Source organism: Primulina tabacum, chromosome 9 (genome assembly GCF_025594145.1).
Source record: "Primulina tabacum isolate GXHZ01 chromosome 9, ASM2559414v2, whole genome shotgun sequence".
NCBI lineage: Eukaryota > Viridiplantae > Streptophyta > Magnoliopsida > Lamiales > Gesneriaceae > Primulina > Primulina tabacum.
In genome coordinates this window covers 9,200,650-9,223,040 of record NC_134558.1, presented here as the reverse complement: position 1 = coordinate 9,223,040, position 22,391 = coordinate 9,200,650, and the positions used below count along the sequence as shown (strand labels likewise).

Genomic DNA, 22,391 nt, shown 5'->3' with positions numbered 1-22,391 from the left:
AATTTAATTTCAAGTCTATTTAATTTTGTTTATAGTTTATTTTTCTTTATTTGAATTTTTATTGCTTTTGTGTGTTTTTATTCTTTTGCATTTGCATTTGCATGAGCATTTGGTCACGTACACTTAGTGGTCGATTCATTCGAAATAACCCTTTATTTTTACAAAACATGGCGGAAGAACCCATCTAAGAAAATGAAGATGAAATTCAATCTCAACATGATCATGATAAACGAAGAACACTTAGAGATCACACGAATCCTACACGTACTATTGCACCTTCATGTCTAGTTTTTCCCCCTGATGCATCTCATTTCAATTTTAAGCCTGGTATTATCCAACTTTTACCCAATTTTCATGGCTTAGATTCTGAAAATCCATACATGCATTTACGAGAGTTTGAAGAAGTGTGCAACACATATAATGATCTAAATTGTAGCATGAACACCATTCGACTTAAGCTTTTTCCTTTTTCTTTAAAAGATAAAGCTAAAACTTGACTACAAAATCTTAGATCGGGATCCATTCGAACTTGGGATGAATTGCAACAACAATTTTTGAAAAAGTTTTTTCCATCTCATAGAACAAATTCTTTCAAAAAGCAAATCATCACTTTCACTCAAAAACAAGGAGAAACTTTTTATCAGTGTTGGGATAGATACAAAGAATTGCTTAATCTTTGTCCACATCATGGTTTTGAAATTTGGAGAGTTGTTTCTCAATTTTATGAAGGCTTAACACCTAAAGATAGGCAAATGGTTGAATTTATGTGTAATGGAACATTTGAAGATAAAGATCCAAACGAGGCAATTGAGTATCTCGATTCATTAGCTGAAAATGCTCAAAATTGGGACACGATAGGTACAATTGAACCATCAAACAAGATTCAATCTCCTACATCTGGTGGAGGTATGTACACTCTCAAAGATGAACATGATCTTCAAGCTAGATTTATCTCTTTGGCAAGAAAAGTTGAGGCACTTGAATTGAAAAAGAATGGTCAATTAAAATCTGTTCAAGAAATTGTGTGTCACATCTGTGATACAAGTGATCATTTTACAAAAGATTGTCCCACTTTGCCCTCTTTTAAAGAATGTCTCCATGAACAAGCCAATATTTTGAACAATTTCAAAAGGCCAAATTTTGAACCATTTTCTCAAAATTACAATCCAGGTTGGCGAAATCATCCAAATTTTAGTTGGAGGAATGATAATGTTGCACAATTTTCACAACCACATTTCCAAAATCAACAAAATTTTCAAAATTATGCACCTTATGTTCCTCCACCTAAAAGAAATTTGGAAGATACATTGAATTCTTTCATTGCAAAGCAAGAGTCTATCAATACTCAAACTGCTCAAACCATGACAGATTTGAAAGATACTCTTGCTAAATTTGCATCTGCACTTAATGTTCATGAAAAAGGTAAATTTCCTTCACAACCTCTGCCTAATCCCAAGGATCATCATTCACAAACTGGAACTTCTGTAACTCAACCGATGGATCAGGTAAAATCTGTTATTACCCTTCGAAGTGGTAAGGTTGTGGAAAAATCCATTCTTGAACCTTGTGAAGATGATGATAAATCAACTCCAAAGGGTAAGGAAGTGGAACCCATAACTTGCGAAGAGGAGGTTCAACAGACAGTGTCACCACCATTTCCTCATGCATTGAAAAATACAAAAAAATCAAATTTGAATTCTGATATATATGATATTTTTAAACAAGTAAAAGTTAATATTCCTTTATTAGATGCAATAAAACAGGTACCATCATATGCCAAATTTTTGAAAGACTTGTGCACTGTGAAAAGAAAATTGAATGTAAAAAAGAAATCATTTTTAGCCGAACAAGTAAGTTCAATCATTCAAAATAATAATACTTTGAAATACAAAGACCCTGGTTGTCCTACTATTTCATGTATTATTGGAGAACGAAAGATTAAAAAAGTCTTGCTTGATCTTGGAGCTAGTGTGAATTTACTTCCATATTCAGTTTATCAAGAACTCAATCTAGGCGAGTTAAAATCTACTTCTTTAACACTTTTACTTGCCGATAGATCTGTTAAAGTGCCAAGAGGTATGGTAGAAGACGTATTGGTCCAAGTTGATAACTTTGTATATCATGTCGATTTCATAGTTCTAGATACACAACCTATCGAAGCTTGTAATGCAATTCCTGTAATTCTGGGTCGTCCATTTTTAGCAACTTCTAATGCTATAATAAATTGCAGGAATGGAATAATGAAGTTGTCATTTGGTAACATGACCTTGGAGCTTAATGTTTTTAATCTTTGTAAGCAACCACATGACAAAGGAGATGAAAGTGAAGATGAAAATATTATTGAAACTCTTGTGGAAGAAAATATTCAAGAAGGGAGTACTCGTGATCAATTAGATGTTTGTTTAATTGAAACTGTTAAAGAAAATATTGAAATTGATCTTGATGATTTTATCAGGTATCACTCGTTACCAGGATCAGAGAAAGAATTTGACGCAAAATATGAGAACAAAGACGAACCACCAATATTGGAGTTAAAACCCTTGCCAGAAGAATTGAAGTATGCATTTCTTGGAGAAGATGAAACATATCCGGTGGTAATTTCTTCCAAACTAGAAAGTGATCAAGAAGGTAGATTAGTTGATATGCTTAAAAGACATAAAAATGCAATTGGTTGGACACTAAAAGATCTCAAGGGCATTAATCCACTAATTTGTACTCACAAAATTCACCTAGAAGAATATGCAAAAATATCTCAGCAACCACAAAGAAGATTAAATCCACACATGAAAGATGTTGTGAAAACTGAAGTTCTCAAACTACTTGATGTTGGGATTATCTACCCTATTTCTGATAGTAAGTGGGTAAGCCCAACACAATTAGTTCCAAAAAAATCTGGCATCACAGTGATAAAAAATGAAAAAGGTGAATTGTTAACAAGTCGAGTCCCATCTAGTTGGCGGATGTGTATTGATTACAGAAAATTAAATGACGTCACTAGAAAAGATCATTTTCCATTACCATTTTTGGATCAAATTTTAGAAAGAGTAGCAGGTCATCCATACTACTGTTTTCTTGATGGATATTCAGGTTATTATCAAATTCCCATTGCACTCGAAGATCAAGATAAAACTACATTCACATGTCTTTTTGGAACATTTGCATTTAGAAGGATGCCATTTGGATTATGCAATGCCCCAGCAACATTTCAAAGATGTATGCTAAGCATTTTTTGCGACATGGTTGAAAATTGTTTGGAAATTTTCATGGATGATTTAAATGTCTTTGGGAATACATTTGATAATTGTCTTGAAAATTTGGAAAAAGTTTTAAAAAGATGCGAGGAAAAAGGTCTTATTTTAAATTAGAAAAAATGTCATTACATAATTACTTCTGGAATTGTTTTGGGACATGTCGTGTCATCTCATGGAATTGAAGTTGATAAAGCAAAAGTTGATGTCATTGCCAATTTACCCCCTCCAAAAACATTAAAGAAATTCGCTCATTTTTGGGGCATGCTGGATTTTATAGGAGGTTTATAAAGGACTTTAGTTTAATCTCTAAACCCATTTGTAACCTCTTAACAAAAGACACTGCATTTGAGTGGACTCAAGAATGTCAAAATGATTTTGATAAAATTATTCGACATTTAACATCAGCTCCTATCATGCAACCTCCTGATTGGTCTTCACCATTTGAAATCATGTGTGATGCGAGTGATTATGCAATCGGTGCAGTACTGCGTCAAAGAAGAAACGGTGAGCCTTATGTGATATATTATGCAAGTAGAACTTTAAACAATGCTCAAATGAATTACTCCACAACTGAAAAAGAACTACTTGCTGTAATATTTGCATTAGATAAATTTTGTTCTTATTTGATTGGATCAACGACTATTGTGTTTACTGATCATTCTGCTATTAGATATTTGTTGACCAAACAGGATGCAAAGCCACGATTGATACGATGGATTTTGTTGCTCCAAGAATTTGACATTGTGATCAAAGATAAAAAAGGAACCGAGAATGTCGTAGCCGATCATTTATCGAGACTAGTAACATGATCATCTTGTGAAATGACACCAATTAACGATAATTTTCCTGATGAACATCTATTTTCAGTTACTACTACACCTTGGTTTGCTAACATAGTAAATTTTCTTGTGACAGGAAAAATGCCACCGCAATGGAGTTCTCAAGATAAAAGAAAATTTTTGAATGAGGTAAAAAACTTTTATTGGGATGATCCGTATCTGTTCAAGTATTGTCCGGATCAAATTTTTCGACAATGCATACCCGTAAATGAGGTAAAAAGTGTCATTAAATTTTGTCATTCAGAAGCATGCGGAGGACATTTTTCTTCAAAGAAAACAGCTGCAAAAATCTTGCAGTGTGGATTTTATTGGCCCACTTTGTTTAAAGACACCCACGAAATCTGCAAGATCTGTGAAAATTGTCAAAAATTGTGTGCGATTTCAAAAAAAAAACATGATGCCTTTGAATCCTATTATTGAAATTGAAATCTTTGATTGTTGGGGAATAGATTTTATGGGACCTTTTCCACCGTCGTTTGGATACTTGTATATTTTAGTTGCAGTTGATTATGTTTCCAAATGGATAGAGGCAATTCCATGTCGAACAAATGATCATAAAATCATCATCAAATTTTTAAAAGAAAATATTTTTAGTAGATTTGGAATTCATCGAGCCATGACAAGTGATGGGGGAACTCACTTTGTTAATAAACCATTTGCTTCATTAATGAAAAAATATGGTATTACTCATAAAGCATCTACTCCTTATCATCCTCAAACAAATGGACAAGTTGAATTAGCTAATAGGGAGATAAAGCAAATTTTGGAAAAAATTCTTAACTCAAATAGAAAAGATTGGTCTCTGCGACTTAATGATGCACTTTGGGCATATCGAACAGCTTTTAAAACATCATTGAATATTTCTAGGTTGGTTTATGAAAAACATTGTCATTTGCCTGTGGAATTGGAACATAAAGCTTATTGGGCGATCAAAACTTTAAATTCAAGCATGGATGATGCCAACAAATTGCGTAAATTGCAACTTAATGAACTTGATGAACTCAGAAATGACGCGTATGAGAATTCAAGGATTTATAAAGCAAAAATCAAATCATTTCATGATAAAACAATTCTTAGAAAATCTTTTGAGATTGGTAAAAAAGTTTTGCTTTATAATTCTCGACTTCACATATTCCCAGGAAAATTACGATCAAGATAGACAGGCCCATATGTTGTAAAGCATGTGTATACTTAAGGAGCTGTGGATATTGAAAATCCTAAAAATGGTGATATTTTTAAAATAAATGGACAAAGGCTTAAACCATTTTTAGAAAATGAAATCTTTCAAGAAGAGTTTATTTCCCTTTCTGATCCTTGATTTTTTTATTTTTTTTTTTTGGTGTTGCATTTAAGTTTGTTTGTTTTTATTTCAGGTTTTCTTAATCTTTTTATTTTCCCAGTTAAATGGCGGATAACGATACTCCGTGACTCTCATAGTCGGTTAAATTAGTTTCCCAAAATTGCTGATACAAAAATAAAAAAAAAATCATTTCTTTTCTTTTTAAAATGGATGAAATTCTCTCAAAAATTTGTAAATATTTTCCCTCTGTTTCTGAAAATGTTCTAAGAAAAATTTATGCAGGAAGGTGTGAAAGATTGAGATTGCTAATGCAAAAAAGAATTCCAGAAGATATTCGTCTTGTATTAGAAGCTAAGGTCCGAGTAGGAGGAGAAGTTCCACAATCATTGCTCATTCGGTATTTGCCTGGATTAGGAAAAAGCACTTATGCGAAAAAACGAAGGGCCAAAAGTTTAGGGGTTTGTCATAAGTGTGCAAGATGGACTTGTGACAAACGATGCAGATCTTTGTGATGTATTTCCAATAACAGAGAAGATAAAATTGGTTTCATTAAGAATGGGCTGACTAAGGAGTCTTTAGATAACATCTTATTGACTCTTGAGACGCATTCTAGTGGACATGTGCATATTGAACTTCTCCGTTTATGGAAACAATTCCAAGATGAGCGTCATAGTCTTGGGAATCCGACTAAAAAAGACCATATTTGCCAATTTATAAAAAAATTGGATGGGAAGCATATCCTCGACTCATAGAAGGCGTTGAAGCCATTTGTGGACGTAAAACCAGAGGAAAATTGTGAGCCACAATCACACTACTGTTTATATGCATGTGTGTCATTATTGTTTTTACTATTTATTCTGTTTATAGCTGTGACCCATAGTTTTGTCATGATAACATATTACCCCTATAAAATCTCTCATCTTTCTCTCTGTTTTCGCAGACAAAAAAAAGAAAGTAAAAACATGGCTGGATCCTCTGCACAAACATTGAAAAATATTTGTGTATTTTGTGGGTCGAGTCCTGGAAAAAATGAAGTGTTTGTAGAAGCAGCGAATAATCTTGGAAAGATATTGGCTGAGAGAAAAATTCAATTGGTATATGGGGGAGGTAATATTGGGTTAATGGGATCTGTTTCAACATCTGCTCATCTTGGAGGTAGTCAGGTTTTGGGTATTATTCCTACAGCTTTAGCTGAAGGAAATATTACAGGTGTTACGATTGGGGAGGAATTAAAAGTTTTTTCTATGTATGAAAGAATCACTCAAATGATTGAAAATTCTGATGCTTTTATCGCACTACCAGGTGGATTTGGTACATTAGAAGAAATTTTTCACACTGTTTCTTGGGCACAACTTAATATCCATAATAAACCTGTGGGCTTGTTGAATATCAATAATTATTATGACAGTTTGTTGATATTTCTTGATAAAGCTGTGGAACAGAATTTCATTTCAAAAAATTCACGATGGATGCTCATATGTGCTTCGACTGCCGACCAATTAATTGATGATTTGGAAGCTTTTGTTCATAAGCCTGATCCGATGATAACAAAGATCAATTGGTCGCAGTCAAGCAGTAAGAAAAGGAAGTTGGATCATTGATTCAAAAGTCGTGGATTGGTTTGCGTTTGTTTCCGTTTGTTATCTTCAATAAAATTCCAGGTGATATCTCTTTCATTATGTACTCTTTATTAATAGTTATTTTGACATTAGGGACAATGTCATATTCTGATTGAAGGGAGAACAAACTTATAAAAAAATATTAAAAAATTTAAAAAAAATAAAAATATATATATATTATTTTAAAATAAAATCATGTTTATTGTTTGTATCTTAGTAATTTTTGCAAAAATGTCATACATTACATGTTTGAAAGATTTAAATTAGAACATGCATTAATCTATTTAAGAATGTTTAAATTTTTATTTGAAAAAAAATCAATTTTAATATTCAGATCAATATAAAAATATGATTTATGAAATCTTTTTGAGTGATTAACCATTGTGATAAAATCAGGTATTAAAGTATATGGCCCAAGATATACCTTATAAGAGTACATAAAATTTTAAAATCACACATATTTTGTGAGTGAGTGGAGAGGACTGAGAAAACAGCCTTCGAGCCTTTATTGATCATGAGAGAGACTATTTATTGTTTAAATCTTGAGTTCTTATTTTGAAAAAAAAAATGATATTTCCTGAAATAAAAAGAGAAAAATACAAAAAGAAAGATATTGAAGATCTATGTAATTTTTAAGTTATATGCTACGACTCATATATCTCTCATAAAAAAAAGAAAGAAAGAGAGAAATTTATTGTACAAATTAAATAAATATGTGGTCAAGAAGCATAAACTTAGTCTGATTCCATGATGTTATGAAAAATATATATATATATATATATATATATATCAGGAAAAAATATATAATAAGAACAATTAGATTTTGAATCAATGGATTTTCTATCTTTTGATTAGTTTGGCTCGTTTGTCTGTCTGCATTCTGTAAACCATTTTTCTGAGCATTTATCTGTATTCCAACTCCATGAGAGAAATCATTGCCATAAATTGAAACATTTATTAACCTGTGAGGATATGGAGTTGAGACTCTTACTAGGAATTTCTGAAGGCCGTGTACATTTAACTACCTGAAATAAGCTTTGAATTGATCATCTCAAATTATTTCATAAATTATAATTATGAGGATCTTGATATAACTTTGACAATTTTCAAATTTAATTTAAACACTTAGATAGTTTTGATTACATTTCTATTTAAATTAATCAATATGTTTTGTATTGCTATTAACGCTTAAATTGCTAGGGACTAGCAATAAGCTGGTTGGGAGGTGTGATAAACATAAAAATTGTACATTAATTAAATGTTTTATAATATAAATATATAGTTTTTGTTTTATTAAATGTTTAAATATTATATGTTTTATAATAAATTGTATAAAATATAAGTTGTTGTGTAATTACAAGTTTTTACTATTTTTTACAGGTTCGATAAAACAAGAATAAACTTGACGTTGCAAATGGGATTAAGATGATTCTTGGACCTGTAGAGTTGATGTTAATATCTACAATATTGGTGGCAAGCATGAGATAAAAATCCTCTCACAATTGAGATCAAATTAAGCAACAAATAAAATTACCAAAGGAGTGGCAGTTTTACCATGCTCTAGTATTTTGACCATATCTCTCAAATTACTTGGTCAAATGATTTGAAAAAAATACCACAACTAGACAACTCAATTATCCACATGTTTCTTTTTATGTGAAGAAGCAAATTCGGAGAAGAAGATTTTCAAAAGTGATGTGTAATATAATATAATATCTTGGAAAACCAATGAAGACTTATGTGTAAAAAAATAATATTTTATTTGTGGTTGTCTCCCCAAATTTGGCTATAAATAGGGGTGCATTGTAATGTATTGAGATATCCCTCATTCTATGAACAAACCTTTGAGTTCATAATATTTCTCTCTATATTTTTCCTTTATTTCTTCATTTAAATATAATTAGCATGTTAATTTCATATTCAAAGTTTTACACTTTGAATAATGAATAACTAACTTCCTAAAGTTGAGATGAAAAGGTGAAACTCTTGACATGATAATAAAGTTACTAAAAGGTAAGAATCTATGTTTTATATTATTTAATCATTATTTATTGTTTATGTTATATTTATTTTTTTAAGCATTTTTATACCCTACTTATAAGTGGGAGTTTTGATTTATTGTTGCTATATGTTACACTAAATTCTTGGAACCATTTAAATGTTAGTTTGGTATTATCAACCATTTAAAGTGGATGCATTGATTTATTATATATGAATATATTATAATATTAAATTCTTGGAACCATTTAAATGCTTGTTTGGTTTTACCAACCATTTAAAATGGGAACCTTGATTTACTATATATAAATATATCATAATAATAATTTCTTGGTACCATTTAAATGTTAGTTTGGTTTTACCAACCATTTAAAGTGGAAACCTTGATTTAGTGTTTACAAATATATATAGCACAATAAATACTTGACCACATTTATAAGTTTTGGTATATATTATATACTTATAAGATAATACTATATAACATAATATAAATATGATTATTTAATATATTGGAATCATTTTATTAAGTGGATTTCAATATTGTTTGTTAATGTTAACTTTATTAAAATACCAAGAGTGGATCCTTTAATCTCAACTACTTAAATTAAAATTTACCCATTAAAGATTCAAACAATTAAAATTAAAAAGAAACAAAAAAAAAGACATTGTAGTGGACTTGTAATTACCTTAGCTTCTCTGTGGATACGATATTCGGACTCACCGAATTATACTACTTGTGGACAACCTGCTCTTGGGAGTGCAACAATCAAAGTCGCAACAACGGGATCTAGAAAGCTAGCACTTTTGTGGCCCTCAATGGTTCATTGATACAACTAGCCGTGGGTTCACATCTCCATGTGATTCGGACTAAACATGTCCTTATTCGAGCATACCACAATTGCTCCATTCTTAATTATCAACTCCTTGATAACAAGAACGTCAGAACTCAAGTCTGATAGTACCCAACCAATCATGTTAAACGCCTAGCAGCATCGCTTACATGATTCCCTAGGTATCAAATGATAGTGCCTGCAAGAACCATTCAATTATGGTTAGCGTACAATACGGTCCCTTCAACTTATATATCCCAACCGATTCGACAACCATTGGTATATCGAGAGTTGTCAATGAATCGATACTATGTGTCATGTCGTAGTTGCATCGATGGTGTAATCTATGAAACTCCTTTCATAATTACCACCATACTCTGATCAACTTTTGGGCTTTGTGGTGGAATTGGACGATGTTGATTTTTGGGTTTTAGTATTGACGTACTACTTTTGGGCCAAAAGTTGATCGTGAATATTATGAATGCTTTTGGGACACGTAGATTTTTCTAAGAAAATATTTATGATTCGTGGTTACTAGTTGAATTAATTTTTGGGAATTACTCATAAGGAATAATGATTCGAGGATTTTCAACGACTTTGGAAGTAAGAAAATGTATAAATTGAGATTTTAAGTTTTCATGAAATGTAAAATTGGTTATAGCAATTGATTTTGGGTAAATAAGTTTAAAATATTTGAAATTATGTTATGGGAAACCTGCAGAATGAAATTAAGAACGCCAATAACTTATGGGTTAATCGTAGGATTTTTGAAATTAAGGACCAATTAGGATAAATTTTGAGGAAATTAAGAATTTATTTTGCAATTATTACGGAATTTGGAAACTAGTCTAACAATAAGTGAGAATTGAATGAGTTAATTGATAAGAGTTTTCGATGATTTAGACTTTTAAGAATATTTGGAACCTTGGGATATCTTGGTTATAGTGTAATAAAGAATGATGATCATGGGTTTTTAAGAATGAATCGATATTAAGCTCTAAAATCTAAGCGTTAACGGATGCGTTTGGGATTTTAATTTGATAAGTTGATGAACATTTTGGGTATAAAATAAGGAAATTAATATATGATAATTATGGCCATCCATCTTTTAATATTGAAAATTGTAAGAAAAATTGAAATTCGAGGTTATAATAGTAATAACACTAAGTCATTATGGGTCTTTTTAAGTTGCGATTCGAAAATAAGGATTTAGAAAGAAAATTTAATTGGGATCGAGGAGACGTAAAGACATTCTAGAGTTTAAGTTTTATCATAGTAGCGCAGCGGAAGCGTGGATTTTTGGGATACCAGAACTAAGTTTAAACTTTTGATTATCGAGGACAAGCGAATTTCGGGGACGAAATTCAATTTAAGGGGGGAAGATTGTAACGCCCAAAAATTCGATGGTCCACGTGAATCACATGCACTCAAGTTATTAAATTCCTTTGTATTTTAATTGAATGTTTTAATTGCATAAATTAATTATGTTGTGCATATTTACATGTTTAAAATATATTTTCTACATGGTTGCATTAAAATGTAATTCTAAAGGATATTTGAGTTGCGATTGAAGAACGGAGACCGAGGGCTGAAAAAATAGAAAATATTTTTATTGGTTAATTGTTTTTAATTATTCAAATTAAGGGTGATGCTTTTTCTTATTTTTGAAAATAAGGGGTTTTGAGGTGAATTTATACGCCGGGACGTAATTTTTATCGGTGTTGGATTTTCAACAAAAATACGAACGTTTGGGCAACCCGGCTAATAAATTCACAAACTTATTTAAACAAAATTATTTTAATATTTTTAATTAAAAACTAATGGGCTTTTGGGCCTAATTTATTTTCCTAATGGGCCTAAACTTTGGTTAGTGTTTTATTTAGTATTTAAAATGCAAAACCCCACCCTAAACCATTGAATATTCACGCTCAACTTTTAGAATTTGCACACCAAATTCTCTTCAAATATCCACGGCACACACACCTTCATATTTTAAGAAGAAAAGTCGAAAATTCAAGGGAAGTTCAAGCCAAGGTTCTTGCCCCCGTTCTTCGCAATCGTCAACGATTTTTCGTGCGTAAAAATACGTAAAGGCACGCCATATATCTTCTTTTCTCATCTATCACATTGTATTATCGTTTTAAATATCGTGTGTATTAAAAGCATGAAGTTTCTATGATAATTTTCGAAATATTGCATGCACATATGGGGAAACTTGAGATTTTGATGCAAATTCATGGTTTTATTATGTAAAGGGGCTGCCATGATCTTAGGTTATAAACAATTGATTTTTATACATGAGTTAAGGTCCTAACACACACGCCCTAATCACCAAAGTCGAAGGAAAACAAGCAAACCAAGCTAGAAGCAATTTCGGCTGTCATGGGGTCATAGGGATCGGTTTCCATGTAGTGAGGGTTTGGGATGGGTTTGATTGGACCAGGGCCTGGCTAAATGCTGGTGAAGGGTCAAGGGGAGAGTCCTAACCACGTTGGGACTCGAGATGAGGGCTGGGGAAAGAGTCTTAGCCATGCGAGGACTCCTACCCCAGAAGCAAGGGTTGATGCGCAGGGTTCAGCGGCTCGCGCAGGAATTATGGATCGGTCTGGGGACTTCGAGCTGGGCTAGGGTACGTCCTTAGGGTAGGGCACAACCGGTTGGTTCAAGGGTGGCTCGGTTGGCTAGAGTCTAGGAAGTGAAAACAAGAGTCCTTGTCCATGGGGGAGTCTCGGCCGAGTGCTTAGGCTTAGGATGTGCTAGTGTTTTTGAGTTAAGGGTCTGGTCCGTGGGTTCCATGGGCACATGAGGGTGTCCTAAGGGGTGAAGCAAGGTCTGGCCCAGCTTGGCTCAAGGTTGGCTAGAGGAAATCGAGCCATGGCTCGGGTGTGACTTTGGTAGGTCATATTAGGGTTTTAAAGTAAAATTATTTTTAAAATGGCTCACGGAGGTCGACTCAAAGTTCACGAGAGCTAAAATAATATAAAAAGATTAAGTTTTAAATTTAGGAATTTTATATTAAAGTTTGGGATTTTTCGAGATTAAAACACCGTCAAAACGATTAATTAAAGATTAACTTAAAAGTCCTAGTTTTAGGCCAAATAAAAATATGAGAAAATTCTTATAAGCTTAAATAATTATTTGTGACATGTTAGAGCCAATGGAATTAAGAAAAAGTCAAAAACGTGAAATTTTACGTCTAGGAGTAAAACGGTCATTTTACACCTAGAAATTAGTAAACGTCATGGCAGTGTCCTGAATGCTGTTTTATATGCTAATATGATTATCCCAAATGTTCATGAATTTTTATGACATTGATTTTAAATGTTTATGAATTATTATGTCAAATTGACATTTTAAATATTTACGATTTATTATGTCAAAAATGTTATTTTTAAATGTTATGATTTAATATGTTAAAATATTTATTTTAAATGTTTATGATTTAAATGCATATTTTAAATGTTTATGATGTTGAAATGTTTATTCAAAATATTTATGGGTTTTATATGTTAAAAGGTTTCTTTTAAAATGTTTACGGATTTTTATGAGAAAACGGTAACGTTAAAAGAAATGTTGCATGCTTGTTTTTAAAAGGAAAATGATATTAAAGGAGTGATTTTTGTAAAGTGATGAAAATGTAAAACGTTGAAGGAAGTGCAGTAATTGTGACTATGAGGATATGATTGAGGATAGGCTAAGGCTCAGTTGACGATCTTATGTCGCTGATGTCCCCGTCGCCCAGTACTGTGGTTTCATATAGATGGATCCATCGATGAATGAGGATATGATTGAGGATAGGCCAAGGCTCAGTTGACGATAATATGTCGCTGATGTCCCCGTCGCCCAGTACTGTGGTTTCATGTAGATGGATCCATCGACTTTTGAGGATTGAGGAAAGTCACAATTAACGATCTGAATTCAATGAAAAGAAAAAATATTTATGATCATGATAAAATGATACATGTTATGAATGAGGAAAAGGAAAATGTTGAGGTTTAAGTTATGCATGTTCATATGGATATGTTTATGATGATATGAAAAGGTTTACGAAAATGTTTATGAAAAGCTTATGAAAATGTTTATGTTTAAAGTTGATGCATCATTAAGAAAATGTTTTTATTTAAAGTTCATGCATCATGAAAATATTTACAAAAATGGTTATGTTTAAATTTTATGCAACTTCAAGAAAATGATATTTTAAGTACAAGTATTTTTCAATGTTGTATGTGATCTTTATATGTATTACTTGTTATCAAGATTATGGTGTGTTGAGTCTTTAGACTCACTAGGTGTGATTGATGCAGGTGATTATGATAATAATGATTATGGAGGTCTTGATGGTTGATCTGACTGGACTGAAGGTGCACATAACCCGAGGACCGACGCTAGTTTTCCGCACTAGTTATATTTTATGATTTTGAGTTATGTTAAAGATATTTTTTCGATGATTTATCTATGAGTGGTTTTTGAGAGGTTATAGTATGGGTTATACTTTTCAAATAATGTTTTTGGATTGATAAAATAGTTGGTTGTTTTACTTTTAAAATGGTTCCAAAATATTTTATGGTTCGGCCGAATGTTATATGAGGTTTTTTTTAAAAAAAATTCTAGTACGTTTTAAGAAAACGAGTAGCAGACGTTTCATCTAAGATAGATCTACGAACTGGGTATCATTAGCTGAAGGTAAAGGATGCAGATGTTCATAAGACTTCAGAACCTGGTATGGGCATTACGAGTTCTTAGTGATGCCATTCGGACTGACGAATGCTCCAAAAAATTTTATGGACTTGATGAACCGATTATTCCAGCCCTACCTAAATCAGTTCTTCATAGTGTTCATTGACGACATTCTGATATACTCGAAGAGCCATGAGGAGCACCGTCAGCATTTGGGTTCAGTTTTGCAAATCTTGCAGAGTCTCAAGTTGTTTGCAAAATTCAGTAAGTGTGAATTTTGGTTGGAGAAGGTAGCGTTTTTGGGTCATATAATATCTAGCAGTGGCATCGAGGTGGATCCAACTAAGGTAGCAGCAGTTAAAGAATGGGTTGAGCTGAAGAATGAGTCAGAGATCCGTAGTTTCCTAGGCCTAGCAGGCTATTACAGGAAATTTATTCAGGGATTTTCTTCAATTGCAGTGCCACTCACTTCATTGACCAAGAAAAATGCTAAATTCGTATGGAGTGATGAATGTCAGAAGAACTTTGATACTTTGAAGCAAGCTCTTATTTCAGCGCCAGTGTTAACCATGCCAGCAAGGCAAGTGCTATACACAGATGCTTCTAAGCTCGGTTTAGGCGCAGTTTTGATGCAGCATGGTCGGGTTATAGCTTATGCCTCCAGACTGAAACGTCTTGCCCTTTTAATTGTTTTAAAAGTACTAGAAATTTTTTTTTATATAAACACTCAATTTTTCGGCCATGTACCTTTCTCACATGAAAATATTTTACCTTTTTAAAATAAAATACAAACCATGTAGCATTTTAAAATCAAGTGCAATAGCCATAAAATGAAATCGTCAACTGTTGTACCAAACCTAAAAGCAATAAGTTTGAAAAGCATAGCCCGTACTAAATCTCTCAAAAATCTCTCAAAAATCATAAATAATTAGTCTTAAAAGTTTTAACATAAACATAAGTCATAATCGTAAATGCGGAAAAGTAGAAGCGCTGGTCCTCGGGTTGTGTGCGCCTTCAATCCAGTCAAATCATCCGTCAAGACCTCCCTCAACCTCACCTGCATCCATCACACCTAGTGAGTCTAAAGACTCAACACACCATAATCTTGATAACGAGTAATACGTAATACAGTCAACATCTAACAGTGAAAAATACTTGTACTTAAAATATCGTTTTCATGAAGATGCATGAACTTCAAACATGACCATTTTCATAAATATTTTCATGATGCATAAACTTAAGCATAAACATTTTCATGACATGCATTTCACAAACCTCAACATTTTTCCTTTTTCATCAACATGACATGACATAAAACATTTTTCATGATCATAAACATTTTTCCTTTTTCTTTGTTGAATTCAGATCGTTAATTGTGACTTTCTTAATCATGACATGAAGGTCGATGGATCCATCTACATATAACCACAGTACTGGGCGGCGGGAGACACCAGCAACACTCTCACCGGTCAACTGGGCCCTGGCCTATCATTATTCGAATAAAAATACGATCGTCGGGGCTCCCTCTGGGGCTTTTTCCCATAAATGGGCTCCCTCTAGGGCGTTTTTCCCTCACGATATTCTCATTCTTCCGTTACCACAAAACCGTTACCACATATTCGTAATGATGGAATCACGATCGTCGGGCTCCCACTGGGACCATAACCCTCACGACGTCGCCAACATTAACGAATTAGTCACAATCACTTCATTTCCTTCAACATTTACATTCTCATCACTTTATAAAAATCATGCATAACATAACATTTTGTTTTTGAAACCAAGCATGCAACATGTCTTTTAAATGTTTTCCTTAAATCATAAAAATCTCTTAGACATTTAAAAATCATAATTTAATCATGAACATTTCATAAACATTTAAAATGACATTTTAACCTCAAAACATTTAAAATAACATTTGACATATTAAATCATAAACATATAAAATTCCCTAAACATTTAAAACATCATTTTAACATATAAAATCCCATAAACATTTAAATATCATTTTAACATAAAAAATTCCATAAACATCCATAAATATAGAAAATAATCATATTAGCACATAAAACAGCATTCAGGGCACTGCCATGACGTTTACTAATTTTTAGGTGTAAAAAGACCGTTTTACCCCTAGACGTAAAATTTCACGTTTTTGACATTTTCTTAATTTCATTGACTCTAACATGTCCCAAATAATTATTTAATCCTACATGAATTTTTCCATATTTTTATTTAGCTTAATCGAGGACTTTTAATTTAATCTTTAAATAAGACGTATTAACACGTTTTAATCCCGAATTAAACCAAACCTTAATATAAATTCCCAAATTAAAAACTTAGACTTTTAATAATTATTTAAGTTTAAACCTAATTTTTCATAATTTTATAAAGCATAAAACTAGGCGTTTCAATTAACTCGTTAATTAGCGTTTCGTGTGGCGATTAAATCCCGAATAAATCCAAAACTCATTATTTTGATCCCAAATTTTAAACATAGCATTTTTAAGATTTATTCTACCCTTCCAAGTCGTGAGCCACCCCCGTGGACCCTTGGTTTTAATTTTAGCTTTATTATTTTCGTTTTTGACACCTTAGCGAACACACCGAGCCATCTCCTAATTTTCTCGAGCCACGCCCTAGCCGTCTTGAACCAAAACCTAGCCAACCCATCTAGGGACCCTACTGTCCAAGCCCAGCCCGAAAAACAACCCCTGGCCCGACCAAAAGCTTGCTGGAAACTCACCCAATTTACATGCATGTGTACGTGTGTAGTGTTTTGGCACAATAGGACTCCTCCTCCTTCTAGGACACTACCAGGTGTTAAACACTTGACCCAACCTGACCCTAACCTTCCCTATACCACGACTAGACCACGCCCAGATCGACCCAAACCCCTGGACGCGAGCAGCCCCCAACTGAAGAACACAGCAGCATCCTCGTATAACCTGCTGTCCATGCTTTCATCATGTTCTTTCTCAACCAGCAACCAGCCAGGCCGCACCAGACCCTGCCCAGACCTTTGTGCACCCTCTTAGGACCATAAGGACCTAACCTAGCCCAGCCCAGACCCCCTGGCCGAGCCTCTCTCTTCCCTGCACCACAGCAACAACCTGCGCGTTTCCTTGTGCTTCTCGGGTGGGAGTCCTAGCTTGCTAGGACTCCTCCCCAGCCCTCCTCACTCGAGTCCTAGCGTGGTTAGGACTCTTCCCTAGACTCCCCTCACGACCCTAGCTAGCCTCTAGACAGAATCCAGCCCTTGCCCAGCCGTGGGGTACCAAACCCGCACCCCTTTCCCTCATGACAGCTAGTTTCATGTTCCTGTGATGGGTTTGCTTCTGCCGATTTTTTTGTGGTGTTTAGGGTGAGTGTGTGTGACTCTAACACATGTGTAAACCCTACTTGATCCTACCTTATGTCATGGCAGCCCCTTAACCAAACAATATACACATTATTGGGTTCGAAAATCATGTTTCTTCATGTATACATGCAATATACCGAAAATTATGAAAGATATTTCATGTTCTTCATGCACACAATAATTCAAACAATAATATGATATGATGGATGAGAAAATGAGATGTATGACGTGCCTTTGCGTTTTAAACGCACGAATAAACGTTGACGATTGCGAAGAACGGAGACGAACAACCAAGGCTTGAAACTCCCTTGAAGCTAACGAATTTTCTTTCAATTGCTGAAGGTGTGTGTCGTGTATTTGTGTTTGAGGGGGAGAGTTTATCAATTATTGGGGTGTGGGGCGTGAGTTATGAGAGTGGGGGAGGGTTGTTGAATATATTATATACCTAATTAATCCAATAACAAAGCTTAGGCCCATTAATAAATTTAATTAAGCCCACTTAGCCCATTAGTATTTAACTTAAATATTTAAAATAAATTTGCTTAATAAAGTTTGTGAATTTATTAGCCGGGTTGCTAAAACGTTCGTATTTTTGTTGAAAAAAAAACCGACACCGATAAAAATTACGTCCCGGCGTATAAAACCACCTCAAAACCCCTTATTTTCAAAAAAATAATAAAAAAGCATCACCCTTAATTTAAATAATTAAAAACAATTATTTAATAAAAACATTTTCTATTTTTCAGCCATCGGTCTCCGTTCCTCGATCGCAACTCGAATATCCTTTTAAAAATACATTTTAATGCAACCATGAACAAAAATATATTTTAAACATGTAAATATGCACAATATAATTAATTAATGTAATTAAATTCAATTAATTAAAATACACAAGGAATTTAAGAATTACATGCATGTGGTTTGCGTGGACTTCTAAATTTTCGGGGCGTTACATAGACAGTTGAAGGTGCATGAGAAGACCTACCCGACTCATGATCTTGAGTTAGCCGCAGTCGTCTTTGCGTTGAAAATATGGAGACATTATCTGTATGGAGAGAAATGCCAAACATTTACTGATCACAAGAGTCTCAAATATTTCTTCACGCAAAAAGAGCTGAACATGGTAAAAGACTACGACTGTGAAATTAGCTATCATCGGGGGAAAGCTAATGTTGTAGCAGATGCCTTGAGTAGAAAAGTTGCTGTCGTAGCACAGTTTTCAGTGCACAGACCTCTTCAGTCTGAGATTTAGAGGTTTGTCTTAGAAGTTTATCGTAAGGGCAGAGCTCCCAAGCTGTCTAATCTGATAGTCTAGTCTTCTTTGCTAGACTGAATCCGTAGAGAACAGTCTTCAGATGAGCAGTTACAGAAATGGCGACTGAAGGATGAAGCCAAGGGACAGTGTACTCTACACAGTGTCCGATGGTATTGGGAGGTACAGAGGAAGGATGTGAGTGCCTAGTGTTGATTCGATCAGAGAGGATATTCTGACAGAGGCACATACATCTCCGTATTCTATCCATCCAGGAGGTACCAAGATATACAAGGATTTGAAGATTTTGTATTGGTGGCCAGGAATGAAGAGAGACATCCGTCGATTTGTGTCTGAATGTCTCATTTGTCAGCAAGTGGAAGCAGAGCATCAGAGGCCAGCAGGAATACTTAAGCCACTCCCTATCCCCGAGTGGAGATGGGAGAATATCACCATGGACTTCGTTGTTTGTTTGCCGAGGTCAGTCAGAGGATCCAATGCCATTCGGGTTATAGTGGATCGACTTACTAAGTCGGCACACTTCTTGCCAGTGAAGACGACTTTCTCCATGACACAGTATGCGGAGCTCTATATCAAGGAAATATTCAGATTGCACGGGATTCCAGTTACTATTGTGTCCGACAGGGACCCGAGGTAACATCGTCCTTTTGGAAGAGTTTACTTGCAGCCATGGGGACGAAGTTGCAATTCAGTATAGCTTTTCACCCGCAGACAGATGGCCAATCTGAGCGTGTGATTCAGATTTTGGAAGACTTGTTGCGAGCCTATGTGATCGATTTCCATGGGAATTGGGAATCGAAGCTACCTCTAGTGGAGTTTACCTACAACAACAGTTTCCAATCATCAATAGGTATGGCTCCCTCCGAGGCATTGTACGGGAGGAAGTGCAGATCACCGATTCATTGGGATGAAGTCGGTGAGAGATCAGAACTCGGCCCAGAGATTGTTCAGTAGACTGCAAACATGGTGGTCAAGATCCGAGACAGGATGAAGACCGTACAAAGTTGTCAAAAGAGTTATGCTGACAAGAGGATGAGAGATCTTGAGTTTGCCGTTGGTGATCATGTTTTCATGAAGATAGCACCTATGAAGAGTATTATGAGGTTTGGAAATAGAGGCAATTTGAGCCCGAGATTTATAAGGCCGTTCGAGATTCTTGACAGAGTTGGGACACTAGCTTATCGTGTAGCCCTACCGTCGAATCTGGACGGTGTACACAATGTGTTCCACGTCTCGATGCTGAGGAAATTCATAGAGAATCCTTCGCATGTTTTGAGCTATGAGCCATTACAGCTTGCTCCGGATCTGTCGTATGAGGAAAGACCTGATTAAATCCTAGAGCGACAGGAACGGAGACTTCGGAACAAGGTAACCAAGCTGGTCAAAGTCCGGTGGCTGAACCAATCAGTGGAGGAAGCCACTTGGGAGACCGAGGCAGAGATGAGGAATCGCTACCCGGAGTTGTTTGGTAAGACTTAATTTCGAGGACGAAATTTATTTAAGTGTGGGAGGAACTGTAGAGCCCAAATTCAGTACACGTAAAACTCATGCATTTAATTGAATTGTGAAATCATTTATTTAAATTTAAAATGATTTTAGAGATGCATGATTTATTCAAATGCATTATTTTAAATTAATTATGGTTTTGTGATGCACGTTAAAACGTTTTCCTTGAGTTTTATGTTTCAGGCAAATATTCGATACGGGATCGGGAAAAGAGACCGGTGATGATTTAGGTAATTTATTAAAAATGTGGTAATTTATTTCAAGTCAAGAAAGTGGTATTTTAAATTATTTATGAAATTTTAAGCATTTTAAAGCCTAATTTAATTTATTAGGTGATTTTAAGATTTTAAACATTTCAAAATACTAAGTTGAATAGTTGGGGATTTTAAATCTTAAAAATATAACACATGTGTATTTTATTTTAAATTAAGGGTTCTAGTAAGTTAATGGGAGATTAATATTTTATTTAGCATGTTAATTAGTTATTAGTATTTTTATTAACCTAATTAACTCTTAATTAACTCCCTAATTAACACATAATTAATTCCCTTAATTAACTCTTAATTAACTCCCCTAGTTAACCCCTAATTATCTCCCCAATCAATACACACACCTACATGGTGATCATGTTTTCATGAAGATAGCACCTATGAAGAGTATTATGAGGTTTGGAAATAGAGGCAATTTGAGCCCGAGATTTATAAGGCCGTTCGAGATTCTTGACAGAGTTGGGACACTAGCTTATCGTGTAGCCCTACCGTCGAATCTGGACGGTGTACACAATGTGTTCCACGTCTCGATGCTGAGGAAATTCATAGAGAATCCTTCGCATGTTTTGAGCTATGAGCCATTACAGCTTGCTCCGGATCTGTCGTATGAGGAAAGACCTGATTAAATCCTAGAGCGACAGGAACGGAGACTTCGGAACAAGGTAACCAAGCTGGTCAAAGTCCGGTGGCTGAACCAATCAGTGGAGGAAGCCACTTGGGAGACCGAGGCAGAGATGAGGAATCGCTACCCGGAGTTGTTTGGTAAGACTTAATTTCGAGGACGAAATTTATTTAAGTGTAGGAGGAACTGTAGAGCCCAAATTCAGTACACGTAAAACTCATGCATTTAATTGAATTGTGAAATCATTTATTTAAATTTAAAATGATTTTAGAGATGCATGATTAATTCAAATGCATTATTTTAAATTAATTATGGTTTTGTGATGCACGTTAAAACGTTTTCCTTGAGTTTTATGTTTCAGGCAAATATTCGATACGGGATCGGGAAAAGAGACCGGTGATGATTTAGGTAATTTATTAAAAATGTGGTAATTTATTTCAAGTCAAGAAAGTGGTATTTTAAATTATTTATGAAATTTTAAGCATTTCAAAGCCTAATTTAATTTATTAGGTGATTTTAAGATTTTAAACATTTCAAAATACTAAGTTGAATAGTTGGGGATTTTAAATCTTAAAAAAATAACACATGTGTATTTTATTTTAAATTAAGGGTTCTAGTAAGTTAATGGGAGATTAATATTTTATTTAGCATGTTAATTAGTTATTAGTATTTTTATTAACCTAATTAACTCCCTAATTAACACATAAATAATTCCCTTAATTAACTCTTAATTAACTCCCCTAATTAACCCCTAATTATCTCCCCAATCAATACACACACCTACACTTTGCATTCTCTTTTCTTTTGAAAAAAACTAGGGTTCTTAGAGTGCTCCAACAGCCACTC

The 22,391-nt window shown here is 34.1% G+C and overlaps 1 non-coding gene across 1 annotated transcript; it reads right to left on the bottom strand.

Moving 5' to 3' along the window:
• Positions 1-585: 585 nt before the first annotated feature.
• On the bottom strand, positions 586-694 carry LOC142504696 (small nucleolar RNA R71). The gene has a single exon (XR_012804318.1). It is a non-coding gene; the product is annotated as a small nucleolar RNA R71 (small nucleolar RNA).
• Between the last annotated feature and the right edge of the window lie 21,697 nt (positions 695-22,391).